Source organism: Eurosta solidaginis, chromosome 2, assembly GCF_040869045.1.
Source record: "Eurosta solidaginis isolate ZX-2024a chromosome 2, ASM4086904v1, whole genome shotgun sequence".
NCBI lineage: Eukaryota > Metazoa > Arthropoda > Insecta > Diptera > Tephritidae > Eurosta > Eurosta solidaginis.
The window spans coordinates 178,622,699-178,641,873 of NC_090320.1; the positions used below are offsets into that span (position 1 = coordinate 178,622,699).

General features: G+C 36.0%; 2 protein-coding genes across 8 annotated transcripts in view; both read left to right on the plus strand.

Annotated features, from left to right (window-relative positions):
• The window catches only part of bru1 (bruno 1), a 956,171-nt gene that overhangs the window by 722,153 nt on the left and 214,843 nt on the right, over positions 1-19,175 (plus strand). The window lies entirely within an intron of this gene.
• The window catches only part of LOC137240353 (uncharacterized), a 55,248-nt gene continuing 49,890 nt past the window's right edge, over positions 13,818-19,175 (plus strand). Inside the window, exon 1 of the mRNA XM_067766467.1 lies at positions 13,818-13,942. The gene's annotated coding sequence lies outside the window, so the exon portion shown is untranslated. The remainder of the gene's footprint in view (positions 13,943-19,175) is intronic.

The following is a 19,175-nucleotide window of genomic DNA, read 5'->3' on the forward strand; positions in this document are numbered from 1 at the left end:
CTATCTGAACGACAGGTTGTATGGGATATAACTACATATAGCTCCGATCAAAGTGATTTTTTCGGGATATCTTCTATGATATATCTTAATATATAAAAAACACGTGTCACAAAATTTTTGGCCGCGATGAACTCCTAAACTTCTGAACCGATTTTGAATTTGTTTTGCACCCCGTGTGTAGTTTGATCTAAGATAGGTATATCTCAGTTTATAGTCGCAATATTATTTTATTGCAATTTTTTTATTTGTTTATACGTAATAATAAAATGTTACGTATATGCAATGGCACTCATATTTTCAGGTGGTGCGGATATACTTCCGTGTCTTTAGTTGTTCCATGTGCAATTTTTAAGCCGAATTTCAAAAGCAACGAAAATCTGCATTTCGTTTTAATATTATAGTGAAGTGAGAAAAATAAAAATCTATATATATAAAAAGAAAGGTTAAAATGTGTGTTGGTTGGTCGCCGGTGTTTGAAGAGATGCGTCGGTCGATTTTGTTCAAACTTTCACACAAGTTGAGTAAACTTCACGCGGTGGTTACTACATAGGTTTGGTTGCGATTGACGTAGAGGGTCTCGAGATATAGGCCGAAAGGTGGTCCCGAGTACCCCTAGAATGTGTTTATAGAATATGGATAACAAATGAAAGCTGTTGATGAGTTCTTTAGTAGAGGGTAATATATTATCCAGAGACGGACTGAGAATCGGAGTGGGACTGGGACTAGACAGTCAATAAGGGATGCAGAAGATTGAGAAGAAATTGAGAGAAGAGAAAATAGAGAAGGAGATTGAGAAAGAGATAGAATGAGACGAGGATGGAGATAGATGAAGCGAAAAAGACGGAGGGAGGAGTGAATAAAAGGATTAGGAAAAAGTGAAGAGGGGGGGAGGGCAGAGTCAGACGAAAAAAGCATATTAAAATGTATGCAGATAGGCAAAATTTAGGGCAGGGCAACGTCTTCCGGGTCTTCTAGTTAGAATATATATCACCGAGTTTCACGTTTATACTTTCTAAATTGCGGCAGGAATGGCCAAAATCGTCTTATCTGAACGATCGGTTGTATGGGAGATATATGTTATAGTGGTCCGATCCTACCGGATCCGACAAATGTCTAATATAATACAAAAATACATCCTTTTGCCAAATTTCATTGAGATATCTCAAAATTTGAGGGACTAGCTTGCGTTCGTCGCCCTGATCAATTCAGTATACTTAATGGTGAGTCTACTTATCTTCTATATATCTCAACGTTACAAACATCGGACCAAAGTTAATATACTGTAACGAATTTACTGCAATTCCCCTTATTTGCAATCTTCTGCCAACGTTCGTATCGCTAAACTGTTGAATAAATACCTACAATATTGAATAATGGAAAAATTGCCTTTATTAAAGTACTTCGCAATAACACTTATACTTTGCAACGAATAGCTTGCTTAACAACCAAACTGACTTATAGCTCAAATGAAACTAAACTGTTGCCCGACAGATTGCGTGCTTAATCAAAAACTGATTATAGCGCCTATACCGCTGGTGCTTTAATACTCTGTGATTTCCTCGTGGCATCTTGTAGGCGCTTCCAGAATTTGCTTAGTTGACGTCATATAATTATAAGTACAGATGCACGTATATAGCTTCTCATATGCGTATTTGTGAGCGACACTTCAACAATTACAATTGCATACTTTTGGGAGCATCTCTTCTCTGCTGCGTGTACGTACATATGTGTAGACATAATGTTTTATTCGTTTATGTAGATACATAATGATTGATCTATGGATGTGCATGCAAGACGCTTCTTAGCATCGGCTTAGAGATGGAAGCACCCCTTAGTTTTGCTAATATTCGTAACACTGCCCTCCACTTAAGTCTGATCGCCCCGATCAGACAAATCTCCCGATCTAAACGCTGCGAGCATCTTCAAATGTACCACTCTTCTACTTCGTGGTTTCCCAATGGTTTGTATGCGGTAGATGGTGTCACTGATCTTCTTCCCAACATCGGGCCTTCCCAACTGCACCGAAATTAGGATGGAACACCTTTCCGCCGGTGAGGGTTGTATAACAGTACCAAATCTCCCGCCAAAAAACCTTTGGAATTATTGTTCTCATGGTACCTGTGTTTCATCGTACTACTCAATACCCTGGTTCGTTCCTTCACACTCTGTTGTTTGGCTAATGAACTACTTCGTAGAGCTTGCGCAGGACGGATTTGCTTTGCAACATCAGTATCGTTCCCACGGTTCCCCACAGTAGTGCGCTCTGGCTTGAAACTACCCTCGCATTCTTTCGGGGAAATTCGTTGCTTCGGTTTTGTGCGTCCATTAGGTTTTGTCAATGCCAGTGTTTCTCTCGCAGGCACTTTTGATTTTGCTTTATTTGGCCCATTCGATCTATCAACCTTTGACTTTCGTGGTCTTTGTCGAGTCTTTTTTACCAGTACCCTATTACTGCTGAATCCTTTCTCCAAACTAAAGTTAAGTGGTATATCCTGGTTCTTATAACGCATCACCCCTCTCTACATATCGATCTTGATGTCATTGTCAACCAAGAAGTCCACTCCCAATATGACTTCATCAACGATCTCCGCCACAACGAATTTGTGTAGAACTGTGACTTTTCCAATCAAGACTTCACATACCACTTCTCCCTGGACTTGGTTATACTCGCCAGTGACCGTACGCAACTTTGCTCCTGGTAACAGTTTTAGTCTCCTGTTGCCCAAGTCAGATCGGATTAAGGAATGAGATGCGCCCGTATCTACAATCAGTACACACTCCTTGCCATCGGCATTCCCTCTGACGGTAAGACTGCTTGAATTCCTTCCAATTTGCGAGACAGATATCACAGGACATTCAATAGCTGGAGCTAGCTCTCGATCTCTACATTTTATTCGCTCTTGCTCATCTCTTCCAACTTTGCGTTTACGGCCACCCACACTGTTGGAACTATTAGTACCAAGATCGCAATGACGTGCAATGTGAATTTGATAATTCTTTCACTCCGCTTTTGCGATCCTTTCAGCGCGTCCAATATTGCGTCTACCCACTCTGGCCTTTCTACTTCCACACGGCGTGCTTTGAAACCTGGCTTACACAGAAGCGACGCTGTTTCCTGAATCAGAGCTTGTGACACCGTTTTTGCGAATGTTGGCTTTGGGTTTGCGTTTGTAGCTCGCTTTGTTTCAACGTCCCGTATGCCATTCATAAAACCCTGGATTTTTACCCTCTCGGTGTACTCCACGGGTGCATCCGCATTTTCCAAATGTGCCAACCTTTCAACATCCGAGGCAAACTCCTGCAACGTCTCACTAGGCTTCTGGAAGCGGTTCAGTAACTCCATTTGGTGTATCTGTCTCCTATGCTCAGTTCCGTATCGTCTCTCTAGAGCACCCATCAATGCTTCATAACAGTTCCGTTCGCCCTCTGGAATGGTTTGTAAAATCTCATCTGCAGGCCCTTTCAATGCCATGAACAGTGCAGCAACTTTATCTTCAGCACTCCAGTTGTTCACTGCTGCGGTCTTCTCAAACTGAATCTTAAATACCTGGAAAGGAACAGAACCGTCAAAGGATGGTGTTTTTACCTTTGGATTACTCGCTGAAACAGCTGGGTGATTCATTTGCAACTCCTGTATACGGCCTCTCAAAGCTTCTATCTCGGCATCCATTTGGTCCTCTAGCTGTACAATTTTTGTATTCTGTGCTTCTAACTGCGAAGAAATTTGTGTCACCTGCAATGATAAGCGCTCCTCTTGTGCTTCCATCTTAGATGTAATCTGTGTCGACATTTCTGAAATACGCATTTCTTGTGCTTCAATCTTCGATGATATTTCTGACGACATTTCTGCAATATGTGTCTTCTGTTCTTCCATCTTGGATGTTATACGTGTCTCCGGCGATTCCAGTTGAGATGTTATATCTGTCTTTTGTACTTCGAGCTGTGTTGGCATATCCGTTGATAATTGTGACGACATTTGCTTCAGCACTGCTAGTATCGCGTTAGTGTCTACACTCGCTAATGGATTCAGAGTCTCTATCTTCTCCTCCAATTTAGTCGCTGGCTCATCCACATCAGAATAAAAGACATAATCGTCCTCATCAATTCCTTCCAACTCCATTACCTCTGGTAGCCGTGCTAGAAGATCGATTTTATTGCCGGTTGTATTCAATCCACGGCTCTCCAACTCCTTCTTCAGTAGCTGGATCTTCAATTCACTGAAATTTGCCATGTCCTTATTGTCCTCTGGAATTTATTCAACAATTCCTCTTCTGACACCAATTGTAACGAATTTACTGCAGTTTCCCTTATTTGCAATCTTCTGCCAACGTTCGTATCGCTAAACTGTTGAATAAATAACTCCAATATTGAATAATGGAAAAATGGCCTTTATTAAAGTACTTCACAATAACACTTATACTTTGCAACGAATAGCTTGCTTAATAACCAAACTGATTGATAGCTCAAATGAAACTAAACTATTGCCCAACAGATTGCGTGCTTAATCAAAAACTGATTATAGCGCCTCTACCGCTGGTGCTTTTATACTCTGTGATTTCCTCGTGGCATCTTGTAGGCGCTTCCAGAATTTGCTTAGTTTCCGTCATATAATTATAACTACAGATGCACGTATATAGCTTCTCATATGCGTGTATTTGTGAGCAGCAATTACAATTGCATACTTTTGGGAGCATCTCTTCTCTGCTGCGTGTACGTACATATGTGTAGGCATAATGTTTTATTCGTTTATGTAGATCAGGGCTATTCAAAACTGAAAGTGCACCTGTATTAGTGAGAGCGCAATCGTGCGGGTGAATTGATTTTTCATTTAGTCGCTTACTAGCAAGCAACGAGCTAACAACAAGCGTATGTATCGCGCATAATTTTTCATACATATTTTGATACCGATCAGCCGATACCCACCACTGATGTTGCTACGCCAATTGCCAATCGACGACTAACTCAATTAACGAAGACAGAGCGAATCATATGCGTGTGAATTGAGAGGGCACAATTGTGCTATGAAATGAATAGCGCTGATGTAGATACATAATGATTGATATATGGATGTGCATGCAAGGCACTCCTTAGCATCGGCTTAGAGATGGCAGCACCCAGTTTTGCTAATATTCGTAACAATACCATTTCATGTTCATGAAAGGTATAAAAACTAAAACACGCGCATTTATAGTATATGAAAATAATAAGTGAAAAATAAATTTAGTTTAAAAAAACTAAAAACATGCTTTTAAATAATATCGAACAAAAAGTTGAAAACTTATTTGTATTACTTTTAAGATATGATGTATCTGATATCTCTATTTTATTGTTTCCACACGCATTTATATTAATTTTGCTGTTGTACTATAAAAGATTTTAATTAGTAAATAAATACAAATACAAATAATTTTGAAAATAAGTTTAAAACAATAATGAATGAAAAATACTAGTTTTATTGTGAAAAAAGCGCGGGCGCTTTGTGCCATATTTTTCGTATATCGAGCGCGCCACGCTATATCCAAGGATATAGTCAAACAGGTTTCATGCTTAGTTGAAAACCGACGACTTCAAACAGATTCCTGTTGAAAAGACTGGCAATAGTAATATTACTGTAGTTGCCCAGTAATGGTTGAATGGATTCACTGAAATCTCAAAAATGACTTCACGACTAGGTCGGTGTACACATCAAATAAAAAGCTTACAACCAGGGCTGCAAACCGCCTCAAAAATATAAAAGAGGAATTAATTTAAACTTCATTTTGAACCGAACCATTTTTATAGATGTTTTTTGCTTCAGTTTTTTAATTTCAAAATGAATTTGGTTCTGTTTATGGTTCGGTTCAACCACCAAAACAGCGGGTGGCAGCCCTGTTTATTACTATCAAAAAATACCGTAACAAATGCATATTCTACAGAGACGCTCTCTCTAGAGACTTAATCTAAAGGACAGCTTTGTACCCTTGTTAACCATTTACTTTCAACAATTCGTTACTGTGGCGTGAAGTAAATCATGTTTCTGATATACAAAAGACGTCAGTTGTCGAATCATCAGAGAAGTACCTAAACTCATTTAATGATTGATTACACAGGCCTGCAAGGTTTCTTTTTTTCGGATCAGGAAGTCATTTCTGACGTATTTCTACGTGCTAAGTCGGAATCCGTCCTCAGATTTGGTCCAGCGCTTCAGGTTTTTGAGATATCCTAACCTAAATGTGCGAAAAACGCTGTTTTTAGCATTTTTTGAGTTTATATTTTAATAATAGCAAAATTTTTTTCTGCAAATCTGCTTACAGTATCTTTGAGAACAACTCTTTCCCCACAAAATACATTTTCTAAAGCCACGATTTAATTTTTTTTTTAGTAGCACTTATATCAATAATAAATACGCGATCCAAAGTGTTTGCGGCCACCTCATGATATGCGACTTCGAAAACAGACCCCAACTTGAATTGAAAATATCTCGGGAAAAAAACTAACGAATCGAGGCGTTTCGTCAAGAATCGTTTGATGTGAGTGGACGTGTTTACACTGTGTCGTGGGGTGCGCGCATTTGTTTATACGTTTTATTTCGTTTTCTTTCTTTTTGAACACTAACAAAATGCAATGTTCAGCTTGTAACACCAAAATCGACCGCACGAAGGTGGCTAAAGTCGCGTGTGTAGATTGTGGTGGCTTTTTTCATGCTTCTTGTGCCAAAGTCACAGCCGCTGATCTCGATTTTATGAAATTGAACAATGTAAAGCATAGATGTGAGCCGTGCATTGTTCTGCGCCGTAAATCGCTACATCAACAGCCATTACCTGGTGCTGCATCTGGGCTCTGTTCGGGTGATATAGCGGACGCATCTGCTGCGGCCGGATCGAGCGGTGCGACCACAAAATCGGCAACAACAGCACTTAGCAAACCAAAAATAACCACCAACAGCAGCCAAAAACAGCAAACACACAAGATACCCAGTAATAACCGTGACAATATACGTTCAAGTGCAAGTGAACGAAGCAATATCGTAAATAACAACAACACAAACGCATACGCGACATAAATACAAAGGAAATAACTTTGCAGTTGCTTTATGACGAAATTGTGAGTCTAAAGAAAGTGAATACCGAGTTTCTAAGCACGGTGAAACAACTCAAAGAGGAAAATCACAAACTGAGCGAGAGAGTATCGAGGCTTGAAAGTGTATTAAATTGGCGTGAACAACAACTACTAAGCAGTGCAGTCGATATTATTGGTGTACCAGCGCTAACAAGTGATAATGCGAATGAATGCACAAAGCAAATTTTAGGCGCTGCTTTGAACTTATCTGTTTCTCCAGAAGAGATAAGCAAGTGCTACATCAAAAAATTCAAGCAAACAAACGTGCTCCGTATTCATTTTGCCTCTACTGAGTTGAAGAGTAAAGTTATGTCCCAAAAACGGAGAGAAAAGGGGAAATTAACTTCTCAGCTTTTTGGTGATGGACAGAAAAGCACCAATATTTACATAAACGATAGTCTCACTAGCTACAACAGAGCGCTGCTTACAGTAGCGAAGAAAACAAAAAAAGCACAAAATTATAAGTACCTGTGGATAAATCATGGTAGAATAATGATGAAAAAGACTGATAATAGCGACGTTGTTATTCTTAGTACTTTTGACGATTTGTCAAAAGTAACGTAGTTTTCTAATTATTATTTAATACTTGCATATTTCAAATGGCTTTCTCAAATATTTTATATATAAACAACCTCGCTATAATCAGCCCTATTAATGATCTTGATTTGATGTATAATTCTACGGATTCGTTTGTTGCTATTCATCAAAACATACGTAGTCTTCGGCAAAATTTTGATTTATTGTTATGCAATCTAGAGATGTTTAAAAACTATCCCGACGTAATACTTTTGTCTGAAATCTGGATATACTCCCACGAAATTCATGATTTCACTATACCTGGTTATAATTTTTTCGCGAACACTAATGACAGTTATTCTGCAGGTGGTGTTGGAGTTTTTGTTCGGGATATGTATGAGTGTGATTATTTTGAATGCAATCTCACAAGTGCTGACATCCTAAAGGTTTCAATAAGTATTTCCGGTGCAGTCTTTACTTTTATATGTGTTTACAGGCTACATGCGATACCTGTTCAGATATTTGTGGAAGAGTTCTCAAATCTTCTCCGTAGTGAAAATTCAGCCAATATTGTCATCTTAGGTGACTTTAATTTAGATATTCTTAACGCTAATCCTACCATAGATAGTTTCCTAAATCTAATGGCTGGTCATGGTTTAACATCGTATTTAAATGAACCAACTCGTAGTATGTCTGGAAGCTGCTTGGATCACGTTTTCTGTCGTGTTAGTAATCATTTTCTCAGTAGTTTGCGTAGCCTAAATCTTGATGTCGGAATAACAGATCACACTATGACTGGTGTACTACTAAGCAAGGCCTGTGCAAAAAACAATAATAAAAAGGTTAGTTCTTGTTTAACGCAAATAAATTTTGACGCTCTAAACGAACTATTGCGATTTGAGTCATGGGATGAATGTTACTCTGAAAAAGACGTATCCAAGGCATTTAATATTTTTCTGAACATTTTTAACAGACACATTAAGTCTGCTAGCTTTTCTTTTATCCCTCGCAGATCTGATTATAAGTTAAAACCATGGATTAGCAAAAAGTTGCTCAAAAAAATTCATCTAAAAAACAAGCTTGGAAAAAAGTGTAAAAACCACCCATCAAACGCAAATCTTCGCAGCAGGTATATGAAATTATGTAGAGAACTGAAAAAAGAAGTACACGTGGAGCGTGATAATTTCTATCGAAATAAGTTTAGGTCTTCCTATGGCAATCCAAAGAAGGAATGGAATATTATTAACGGTCTTCTGAATCGCAGTTGTAAAGCTAATAATACATCAATTGTTTTATGTGATGGTAGCGTGAGCTTTTCTGATCCTCCAATAGTGGCAAACCTTTTCAATGATCACTTTCTATCAATAGGGCAATCACCTGTTTTCGAATCCTCCGCTCTGATACCTGAGTTCTCGAATTCGGGAAATAGTTTTTTTTTCGAGCCATTTACTGGCATTGAAGTTTTAAAAACAATTAATTCTCTGAATAACTCTAGATCATGTGGTTGTGATGGAATTTCGAATCAGACTCTTAAATATGTGGCACTAAATTTAGTTGATATCCTAACGCATTTGTTTAATATGAGTATTTTAGGTGGATCATTTCCTTTAGACTTAAAATGCGCTATTGCCATTCCTTTATTTAAAAAGGGTGACAAAACGGATATAAATAACTACAGGCCTATTTCATTACTGTCTTCAATTTCAAAAATTTTTGAAAAACTGGTTAAAGGTCGAATCCTATCATTTCTTGACAATAATAACTATTTCAGCTCAATGCAATTCGGGTTCAGATATGGGCGGTCAACAGAAGATGCCCTGCTGGACTTTTGTTCTCACATATATAGGGAACTAGACAATAAAAAGAATTGTGCTGGACTGTTCGTTGATATCACTAAAGCATTTGACATGGTTGATCATCAAATTTTATTAGACAAATTGTATTTTGCGGGCTTCCGTGGTTTTATATATAATTGGTTTAAATCTTATTTGTCAGGAAGAATTCAAAAAGTAAAAGTTGGAAGTAGTATAAGTAACCCAGTTACAATTAGCTTAGGTGTACCTCAAGGATCTGTCTTAGGTCCTATTCTATTTTTGATTTACCTTAATTCAATATTCTCGCTGCCATTGTATGGAAAAGTAACAGCCTTCGCTGACGACCTTGCTATCGCCTATGGCTCATCGACCTATCTGGATTTAGTAGCAGGAATCAATAACGATGTGCATTTGCTAAGAGTGTGGTTTGCAGCACATAAGCTCTGTGTCAGCAAGAAAACGAAGTTGATGTATTTCAATTTGCATCCAAAATCCCCACCTGACATAGCCATTGTATTCCATGCTACTGACTGCAAACGTTTTGTACTAAATAATTTTCTGTTCTGTGCATCGTTTAAAGCTGAAGTAAATTGTTCCGATAAGTGCTTCACTATTGAAAAAGTAAGCGACTTCCAATATCTTGGTGTTATTGTTGACCAAAACTTGAGTTGGTCTACGCATATTTCTCGTTTGAAGTCCTACTTGCGATCTTCCGTTCGTTATTTTTACAATTTAAGAAAAGTTTGTTCAAACGAAACACTTAAAACTATTTACTACGCTTTAGTCCACTCCAAGCTCCAATATGGTATAACCTGTTGGGGTGGCGCTGCAGGTAATAAAATCCAGCAGCTTCTAACTATTCAAAAATGGGTCATAAGAAAAATATGTAATGTTGATCGTTTTCACCACTCTATGGAGTTGTTTAGGGATCTGAAAGTTCTTCCTGTTAAGCATATGTACTACTATAAAACGTTAAAGATATTTTTCATTCGCTGTGGGTATTTACATAGCCTGGTATCGGATAGTTATAACTTGAGGCAAAACTCATATGGACTTGTGTATGTCCCGACCTCTCGAACAACCAGCTTCAACAACTTCTTTACTATCGTTTCTTGTAAAGCTTTTAATGCGTTGCCTGCATGTATACGTGTCACTAGAAATCTGAATGAGTTTTTGGGAAAGGTTAAATCTTTTCTACTAGAGAAATCACACGAAGACATCAAAATTTTGCTGAACCATAGCACTTAAAAAAGTATATGTACATATTGTATTAATATATTTTATTACTCATTATTTTTAATCAAACTTCACCCCACGCACTATTTTACATGTTTTTGAATTCAATTTTATTCGGAGATGGCATTCGATACTAAAATACATATATTTTTACAGAATGCCTTACTTTTCTTTCTGTAATTATGGTTAATTTAATTTAAGTCGCTATTGTAACATATATGCTGTTTTGAAAGAAAATGAATAAAAAATGAAATGAAAATGAATGAAAATGAATGAAAATGATAGTCGATTTTGTGGGGAAAGAGTTGTTCTCAAAGGTACTCTAAGCAGATTTGCACAAAAAATTTCCTATTATTAAAATATAAACTCAAAAAATGTTAAAAACAGCGTTTTTCGCACTTTTAGGTTAGGATATCTCAAAATCCTGCCGTGCTGGACCAAATCTGAGGACGGATTCGGCCTCAGCACGCAGAAATACGTCAGAAATTACTTCCTGATCCGAAAAAAAAAAAACCGTGCAGGCCTTTGTAATCAATCATTAAATGGGTTCTGAAGACAATAATAAATCAAAACGATAACCATTATGATTAGTAATCATTATTTACCACGTCTGGATTGAACCCTTTATGAACTGCTTTGCCCATATGCAATGGGCTTTCGGTAAGAGTCTATGTAAAGGTTTTAAGTGTTTTGAGAGAAGGCAGCTCCGTGGTGTGGTGTAAGCGTGCTCTTTTACCGAAGGAGCTGGGTTCAAGTTCAGAGAAAGGCAACATAAAAATACTTCAACAAAATAATCGAAAATTTTTGACCACATATTCGTGTTCAGCGTAAAATATTCCTGATAAAACATTTGGTTTCGCATTTTTTGCATAAAGTTTCAGGGCAGGGGCTATTTGTGTCTAAAATATGGGTAAATAATTTAATTTAGTTTTATGTTTGTATATTCCTTGAAAAATAACGTTCATATCGACAATTGCAAGTATCCGAAGCAGCAAATACCAATTTAGTTGGAGGAGGAAACGATCGAGCACGTTTTTGCTTGTGCCAGCCCCTTGCCAGGTTAAGACCCCAGCTTTTAGGAGTTAGCTGTTAGATCTATGTAGAAGCAGCAAGTGGCATATGTCCTAGAAAGCTGCTAGTATTTGCCAAGAGGACGGGGAACGTTTTTGATAGGGTGTTAAGTAGGGGGTTCAGTTTGTTCGCTAAATATAATTCTGGTAGCACTACGTACTCATTCAATCTATGTGAGGTCCTTATGGACCGTCCAGTTCAACCTAGCCTAATATATACCAATGAAAGCAAAAAATTTTGTTGGAAACATTTTTGGTGTATCAAGCAACGGGGAAATGCACATTGGGAAAAAAATGCATTTAAAAATGTACCCACTCTTTGATTTTATGAGTTATCGGAATAGGTTTAGGAAGCATTTCCCAAGCATGTTCAAAGAGAAACCCGGAGGTGCAAGCTCGTTATTGTTGAAGTTCTTTCAATGCCACCGTTCTTAACCACTTAAGGCTTAATTTTCCCCAAAAGCAATGTCGCTATATTACGATCGCTTAAGAGCGGTTGGTATACTTACTGTTTTCAGCGGCACCTCTTTGTTGTAAACAACGAACACCTATGGCAGACGATCCGCAAAATTTAATTCTGCAATTTTTCGCGTTTTCTTTAGACTCTGTTATTATTTAAGAAAAAACATATTAAATTAGTAATCAAAATTGCTGTTTATGCTATGAATAATTTTAAGTATTCGAGAAAATGTTCAGCGCTTCGAGTGTAGCGGTGGGGAAAAACGTTGATGAACGAGTTTGTACCGTCATGGCGGCGGTTTATTGCCCTGTCGCTATATTTTTAGATTTACATTTAGATTTAAATTTAGATTTATTCATTTTCTTTCAATAAGTTTTAAGTTTAAGTATAGGAACTTAAATTAATAAAATTAGAAATAAATGAAAGAAAAGTAAGGCATTCAGTAAAATGGTATGCAATTTTAGTGTTGAATGCCGGCACAAATTAAGATTAACGAACATGTACGATATGTGTGGGGTGAAAGTAGAGATAAGCCATACGTTCAATGAGTTAAATAATGAAAATAATAAAACATTAAAAATAAAAGTAACAATATGTATATCTTCTTAGTTTAACGGCCGCTATATAGCTGCACCACGTTCGGGCCAAACACAAATAACTTAAATAAATGAAAATAATAATTAACAAAAATATCTCTAAATGTGATTTTTTTGTTATAAATATAAATAACTGGAAACAATTGGTATTGAATTTTTTCTATGTATTTAACATTTTTGGGCCTCCTTGCAGAACATTTTGAGCAGTTGCCTGAAGTTTTTTGGCGAATCGGCCAAATTGAAAAAAAAAATCGGCTCCCTAAAATTTCTTGGATAAATTCGGGGGTAACAACAGCTACTTAACACTCCAGACGATTTTGACAGTTGCGTAGCAAATCATGCCAGCTATCCTTGTTTCGAGATAACTGACACCGATTGGAAGAACCAATGGAGGCCACATCTATCAACCCAACTCAGTGGAGGTCTCCCTCTAGAATAACATAGGCATATCTTTGCGAAATATAGTTTTTTAACATGAATTATCATTGCGGGAGGAAATACCAAAGAAACAAAACTTTGGAAAGTGACAGCCGTCAGTGGTGCAAGAACCTAATCTCGAAGTGTCAAAAAACGGAACGAAATGAACCTTACGGCAGAGACTCACAGCTGAGTACATAATGTTCGGTTACATCCGAAGATGAACTGGTTTAATTTATTCTTGTGCCTATTTTAAGTTTTGTGGCCGCAGTAGCAGAGGTCAGCCCGCCACATTCTTTAATTTTTTATTTTTTCATTTTATGTATGTACATAGAATACCATCATCCACTGTTTTATTGTAATACCATAAACTTTGCTGATGCAGCAATTGGCAATTGGCAATTAAGTGTGATTGCGCACTATTTTTAGAAAACAATTTGAGCACGAAATTCACGCTAATTCGATTTAATTGAACATTTGATAACGAAAGACGAGCGTTTAGCTCACCGTTTGTATGACCATGGCAGGCTGCAGCAGAAGTGTCATTGCGTCAGTTCGAAAATCTACAAAAGCCGCCGAATCCTAAACTATTGCAATTCATTTCACGCACCGCTAACGGACCGAAGTGTGTGTGCAAGTACTACTCTTTTCGCAAACCAAGAGAATATTCCTGTTCCTATATACATATCTCCAGCATTATTGTGTTTATTTGACAAAGCTGATCGTTTTCTATGTGTAAAATAAATTATTAAAAAAGAAAGAAAATAATTAACTAAACCTCTTCTTTCTGTATTTTGTTTAATACAATCGTTTACCTAGTTTACAATTATCAGTCGGTTATTTGTATCAATGTTCATGGTGTTTTTGTTATATGAATAAATGTTAAATACATGTGAGCCAGTGCTAATACCAAAAGAAAATTTAAACGATGGACAAAAATTAATGTTGTTTCTAAAATAGTTCATAATAGTGAGGATATACAGTGGCTCAAGTTGTTTTTTCAGTGCTGTTTCGACAATATTTTGAAATTTTTTGGAGGTGAATCCATTTTCTTTGGGTTCCTTAAAACCGTAGGATCTTTTTTAATAATATCTAAAGAAAGCAGTCAAGCAAATCACAAAACAACATATATTTTTCGTTATATGTATATTTAAAGAAGTTTAAAACTTCGAAGTCAGATTCCTAAAGAGCTAATTCAGGGAATGCGGTTGCATCTTATAAATCGGTGCAGTTTTCAAACCTTTCATAATCTGCGCAACCTTATGTTTTTATACCCAGCTGTACTTTTACACAGGGTATTATAACTTTGATTGGATAACGGTTGGTTTTACAGGTATAAAGGAATCGAGATAGATATAGACTTCCATATATCAAAATCATCAGTATCGAAAAAATTTTGATTGCGCCATGTCTGTCCGTCCGTACGTTAACACGATAACTTGAGTAGATATTGAGATATCTTCACCATATTTGGTACACGAGCTTACCTGGACCCAGAATTGATTGATATTGAAAATGAGCGAAATCCGATGATAACCACGCTCACTTTTTATATATATAACATTTTGGAAAACACAAAAAACCTGAATATTTAGTAAATAATATACCTAGAATGTTGAAATTTGACGTGTGAACTGATATTGAGACTCTTGACAAAAATTTGAAAACATTTTTAAAATGGGCGTGGCACCGCCCACTTGTGAATTTTACGAATATTGTTAAACATAAATCAAAAATCGTTTAACCTATGGTAAAAAAATTCGGCAGACAGGTTGCCTTTACTATAGGGAATGCTTTGAAGAAAAATTAACGAAATCGGTTAAGGACCACGCCCAGTTTTATATAAAAGATTTTTAAAAGGGTCGTGGACGAATAAAATAAGCTACATCTTTGCAAAAAAGAGCTATATATTTCATATCCCAAGTGGATTTATAACAATAATTAGGAAAAACTTAAAATTTAAAAAAATGTGCGTGGTACCGCCCCTTTTATGACTAAGCAATTTTCTATGATTCGTGAGCCATAACTCGAAGAAAAATTAACGGATCGTAATAAAATTGGGTACAAAAATTTTCCCTATAACAGGAAATATTTCTAGAAGAAATGGACGAGATCGGTTAAAGACCACGGCGACTTTTATTTAAAAGATTTTCAAAAGGGTCGTAGACGAAAATAATAAGCTATATCTTAGCGAAAAAGAGCTTTGTATCAATAGAAATTTACTTTTTAAATTTAATTATAACATTAAATTGGAAAACACCAAAATTTTTGAAAATGGGTGTGGCACCGCCCCTTTTTTGTCTAAGCAGTTTTCAATGTTTCGGGAGCCATAACTCGAAGAAAAATTTACATATCGTATCAAAATTGGGTAGACATATTTTCCTTATAGCAGGAAATATTTCTAGTAAAAATGGATAAGATTGGTTTAGGACCACGCCCACTTTTGTATAAATGACTTTAAAAAGGGTCGTAGGCAAAAATAATGAGTTAAATCTTAGCGAAAAATAGTTTTGTACCAATCGTATTTTGTGTCATTATAACAACAAATGGGAAAAAATTCAAATCTTGAAAAATGGGCGTGGCACTGCCCCTTTCTTACAATGCATTTCCCAACGTTTCTGGAGCCATAACTCGACGAAAAATTTGGTGCACATGTATGCCTTTTAACAGGAAATATTTTCAGTAAAAATGGACTAAATCGGTTAAATCGCCTACTTTTATATAAAAGATTTTGTAAAAGTGCGCAGATGCAAGTAATAAGCTATTTCTAGTAAAAGTTGGATAATTTCGTTAATAACCCTGCCTTTTTTTTTGTAGTAACGCTGTTTAGTACAATGGCACTTGTGCGTTTATGTTTATTGTTGTGTTATATCTTTATTTTAAAATAAATAGTAGGGAAATCCCCATATCTGAAGGAAAACTGCATTATTACCCGCTCAAGGTCATTGGTGTTAACCTCTGTATCCTTTTTGCTTCTTTTAAACGAAAATTAGATCAGAATAGAACCATATGTATATGTACTATTGCGCAGCCTTGTAACACTATTAAGCACACAAAACAAACAACAACAGCATTTCAGGTGTTCCGCTGGGTATGTAATATTGGGTTTCACCCGAACTTAGATTTCCTTACTTGTTTATATGTATATACAAAAAAAAAAAACTGTATTTCTGCGGTAGCTTGGCATATGTACATATCTCTAGACAATATTTATAGGTGAGATTTTAGCTCTATAAAGTGGTAATAAAAATTTTAAATGTGTGGTAAGAGGTGTAATTTTTCCTATTGAAACTCTTGCAAAAGTTGAACCAAACCCATTTTTTTTAAATGTACATATACACCTTTTCACTGTTTTGCTGTCTATTTCGATTGGGGTATAATGCAATTGATTTTTGCATAACTTCCCGTGGGGCTAGAGTTTTGAAACTTTGAACATACTTTGCAAAATGGAGAAAGAAGCTATAATTTTAGGCTTGGCTCTCAAGGGGTGGTGTAGCGCAACCCTTTCAAGGGGTTGCCAACGCAATTTATATCTTCTACAACCCAATTGTCAACCTCACCTATCCGTGGTGAATCCTGTTTGTTTAGAAACCGACCCCAAGCTCCTCATCGAACTAGGGGTTGGACGGGCGGTATGGCCCAGAAGGTTCGATGTTGTCATAGTTCCCGAAATGGTCGGGAGGGAGAGAAAACTTAGCTAGGTGGCGCAGGGATGGTAACATTTTAAAAACTCGTCCGAATTCTGCTCTAGAGTTGTACCCAGCCAGCATTTTTTGAAAATTTTGATCAAAAATTATTTAAATATCATACCCCAAGATGATTAAAAACGTTCAAATTTAAAAGCATTTTCTGTTCGAAAATTAACGTATCGCCGGGAGAAAAATGTACCATAAATGTGATTATTCTTGAATAATCATTTATGATTCCTATTTCGAAACGCTTTTTATTCATATTTGATATCATTGTAAAATTGAGCTTTAAGAGTTTTAGAGTAATATTTGACTGCTTTTCACAGTCATTTTCTGATCATATTCGTAAATATATTTCAATCGTTTTGGTTGAGATTTTTGAATTATTTCCGAATGCCATTATAATGCATTTATTCTTCATATCTCATTCAAAATATGATACTACATAATAATCTTATTTCATCAGGGGAAGAAAGCATGCTAAAGTGAGCTATTCGAACCACAGCTAACTCGCCAACATCAGCATTATCGTCTGCATCTTAAAATACGGATACGATACGGGATGTTGAAGCCGTATCCAGGTATGTCAAGATAGTTTCACTTACCTGGGGTTCAAATAGCTCACAACGTATGTGTTGTCCAATCATTATGTATTTTCTGGGAAGCTGAAGGGGAGAAATGGTTGGGGATATCTTCGTTCACGAGCAGCATTACATTATTTTTGACTTGAAGAATATCTTTTGCAGAAATAATAAAATTTTTATATATTTTTTCTTAGCATCATGATTTAAAAAAATATGTGTATGTGAAAAAAATAAAATTTTTAATGAAAAGTAAAATTTCAACATGTATAAAATTCATTATTCAGTCAACAAATATATGCATAAAAGATGCAGAAAACTGAATGAAAAATGATTATAAATTTTTGATCACCTAAAGTAAACACATTTGATTCAAATATGATTCCAAACTGTGATTGAGAAACTATATTCAATTTTTGATCATCAATGGTAAGCATATTTGATTATTCTTTTTGTTAGTTTTTATCAGAGATGCACCTTAACATTAAGCTAATCGTTTATCAAAAAATTTCCACCGTTTCCGTTGAAACACTTCGAAATATTATCAATAAAGAAATTATCAAGATAAATTGTATCTCTTTTTTAATCGAAACGAAAAGCTTTCGTGAACGTTAACAACGTTAACAAAAACGTGATACTTTATCTTTGAATTGTGCTGGCAATGCTATAGCCATGGTGAAGTCGTAAGGTGGTAACAGCGAGCGGACATACACACGAACTCCATGTAATTTGTTTGTGTAATTCGTTGGTGGTAATGTCAAAAATACTCTGAGAAATGTTCGTACTGTCAAAATCTATGAGAAAAGTTGCAATCAGCTTGGCTAATGCTTTCACCTTTAATGACTCCGCCATCAACCAGCTTTGCCAGCATAGTTTGCAATTAATAATCAACATAAACGATTTGATTTCGTTTGATATGGCAGAAAGCGAAACAAAATCATTTCGTTAATTTGACGTCATTTCGTTTCGTTTATTAACGTTAATTATCGTAACGAAATGATATCGGTTCGTTGGTTAAGCATGCCTAGTATTTATGAAATATTAAAATTTAGTCATTAAAGGACTTCAAAAATGATTCGAAAAAGTGATCAAAAAATGATTTTTAGTTTTTCATCATCAAAAGTATTCATGTTTGATTAATTCTTTTGTTCAATTGTATGATAACTCATTACTTAGTCAGAAAGAGCAATCAAATTTTATTGATATGTATGGAAAATCAAATTTGAATCACCTAAATGCTGAGTGGGTAGCAGGCATGCTTAACCAACGAAGCGATTTCATTTCGTTACGATAATCAACGTTAATGAACGAAACGAAGTCATTTCGTTTCGTTTATTAACGTTAAGATCGTCAAATTAACGTTAATTTCGTTTATTAACGTTGATTATCGTAACGAAATGATATCGTTTCGTTGGTTAAGCATGCCTGGTGGGTAGTAACTCCCCGGTAAGCTAGGGACATGAAACTTTGAATATAGCTTAAAGTTTTATTAAATTTAAATATTTTCTCTAATATCAATTAACTATTTAGAATAATAAATTCTTTTATAAATTGACAAGTTCAAAATGAGAATGCATAAACAAATAAGGTCAGATCGTACATTCTGGACTTGTTGTATTTGGAATCGAATTAAAAAAAATAAAAAATTGATGTAGCGCTTTTGAAGTTATTCGACTTTTTACATTTTTCCAATGTTGC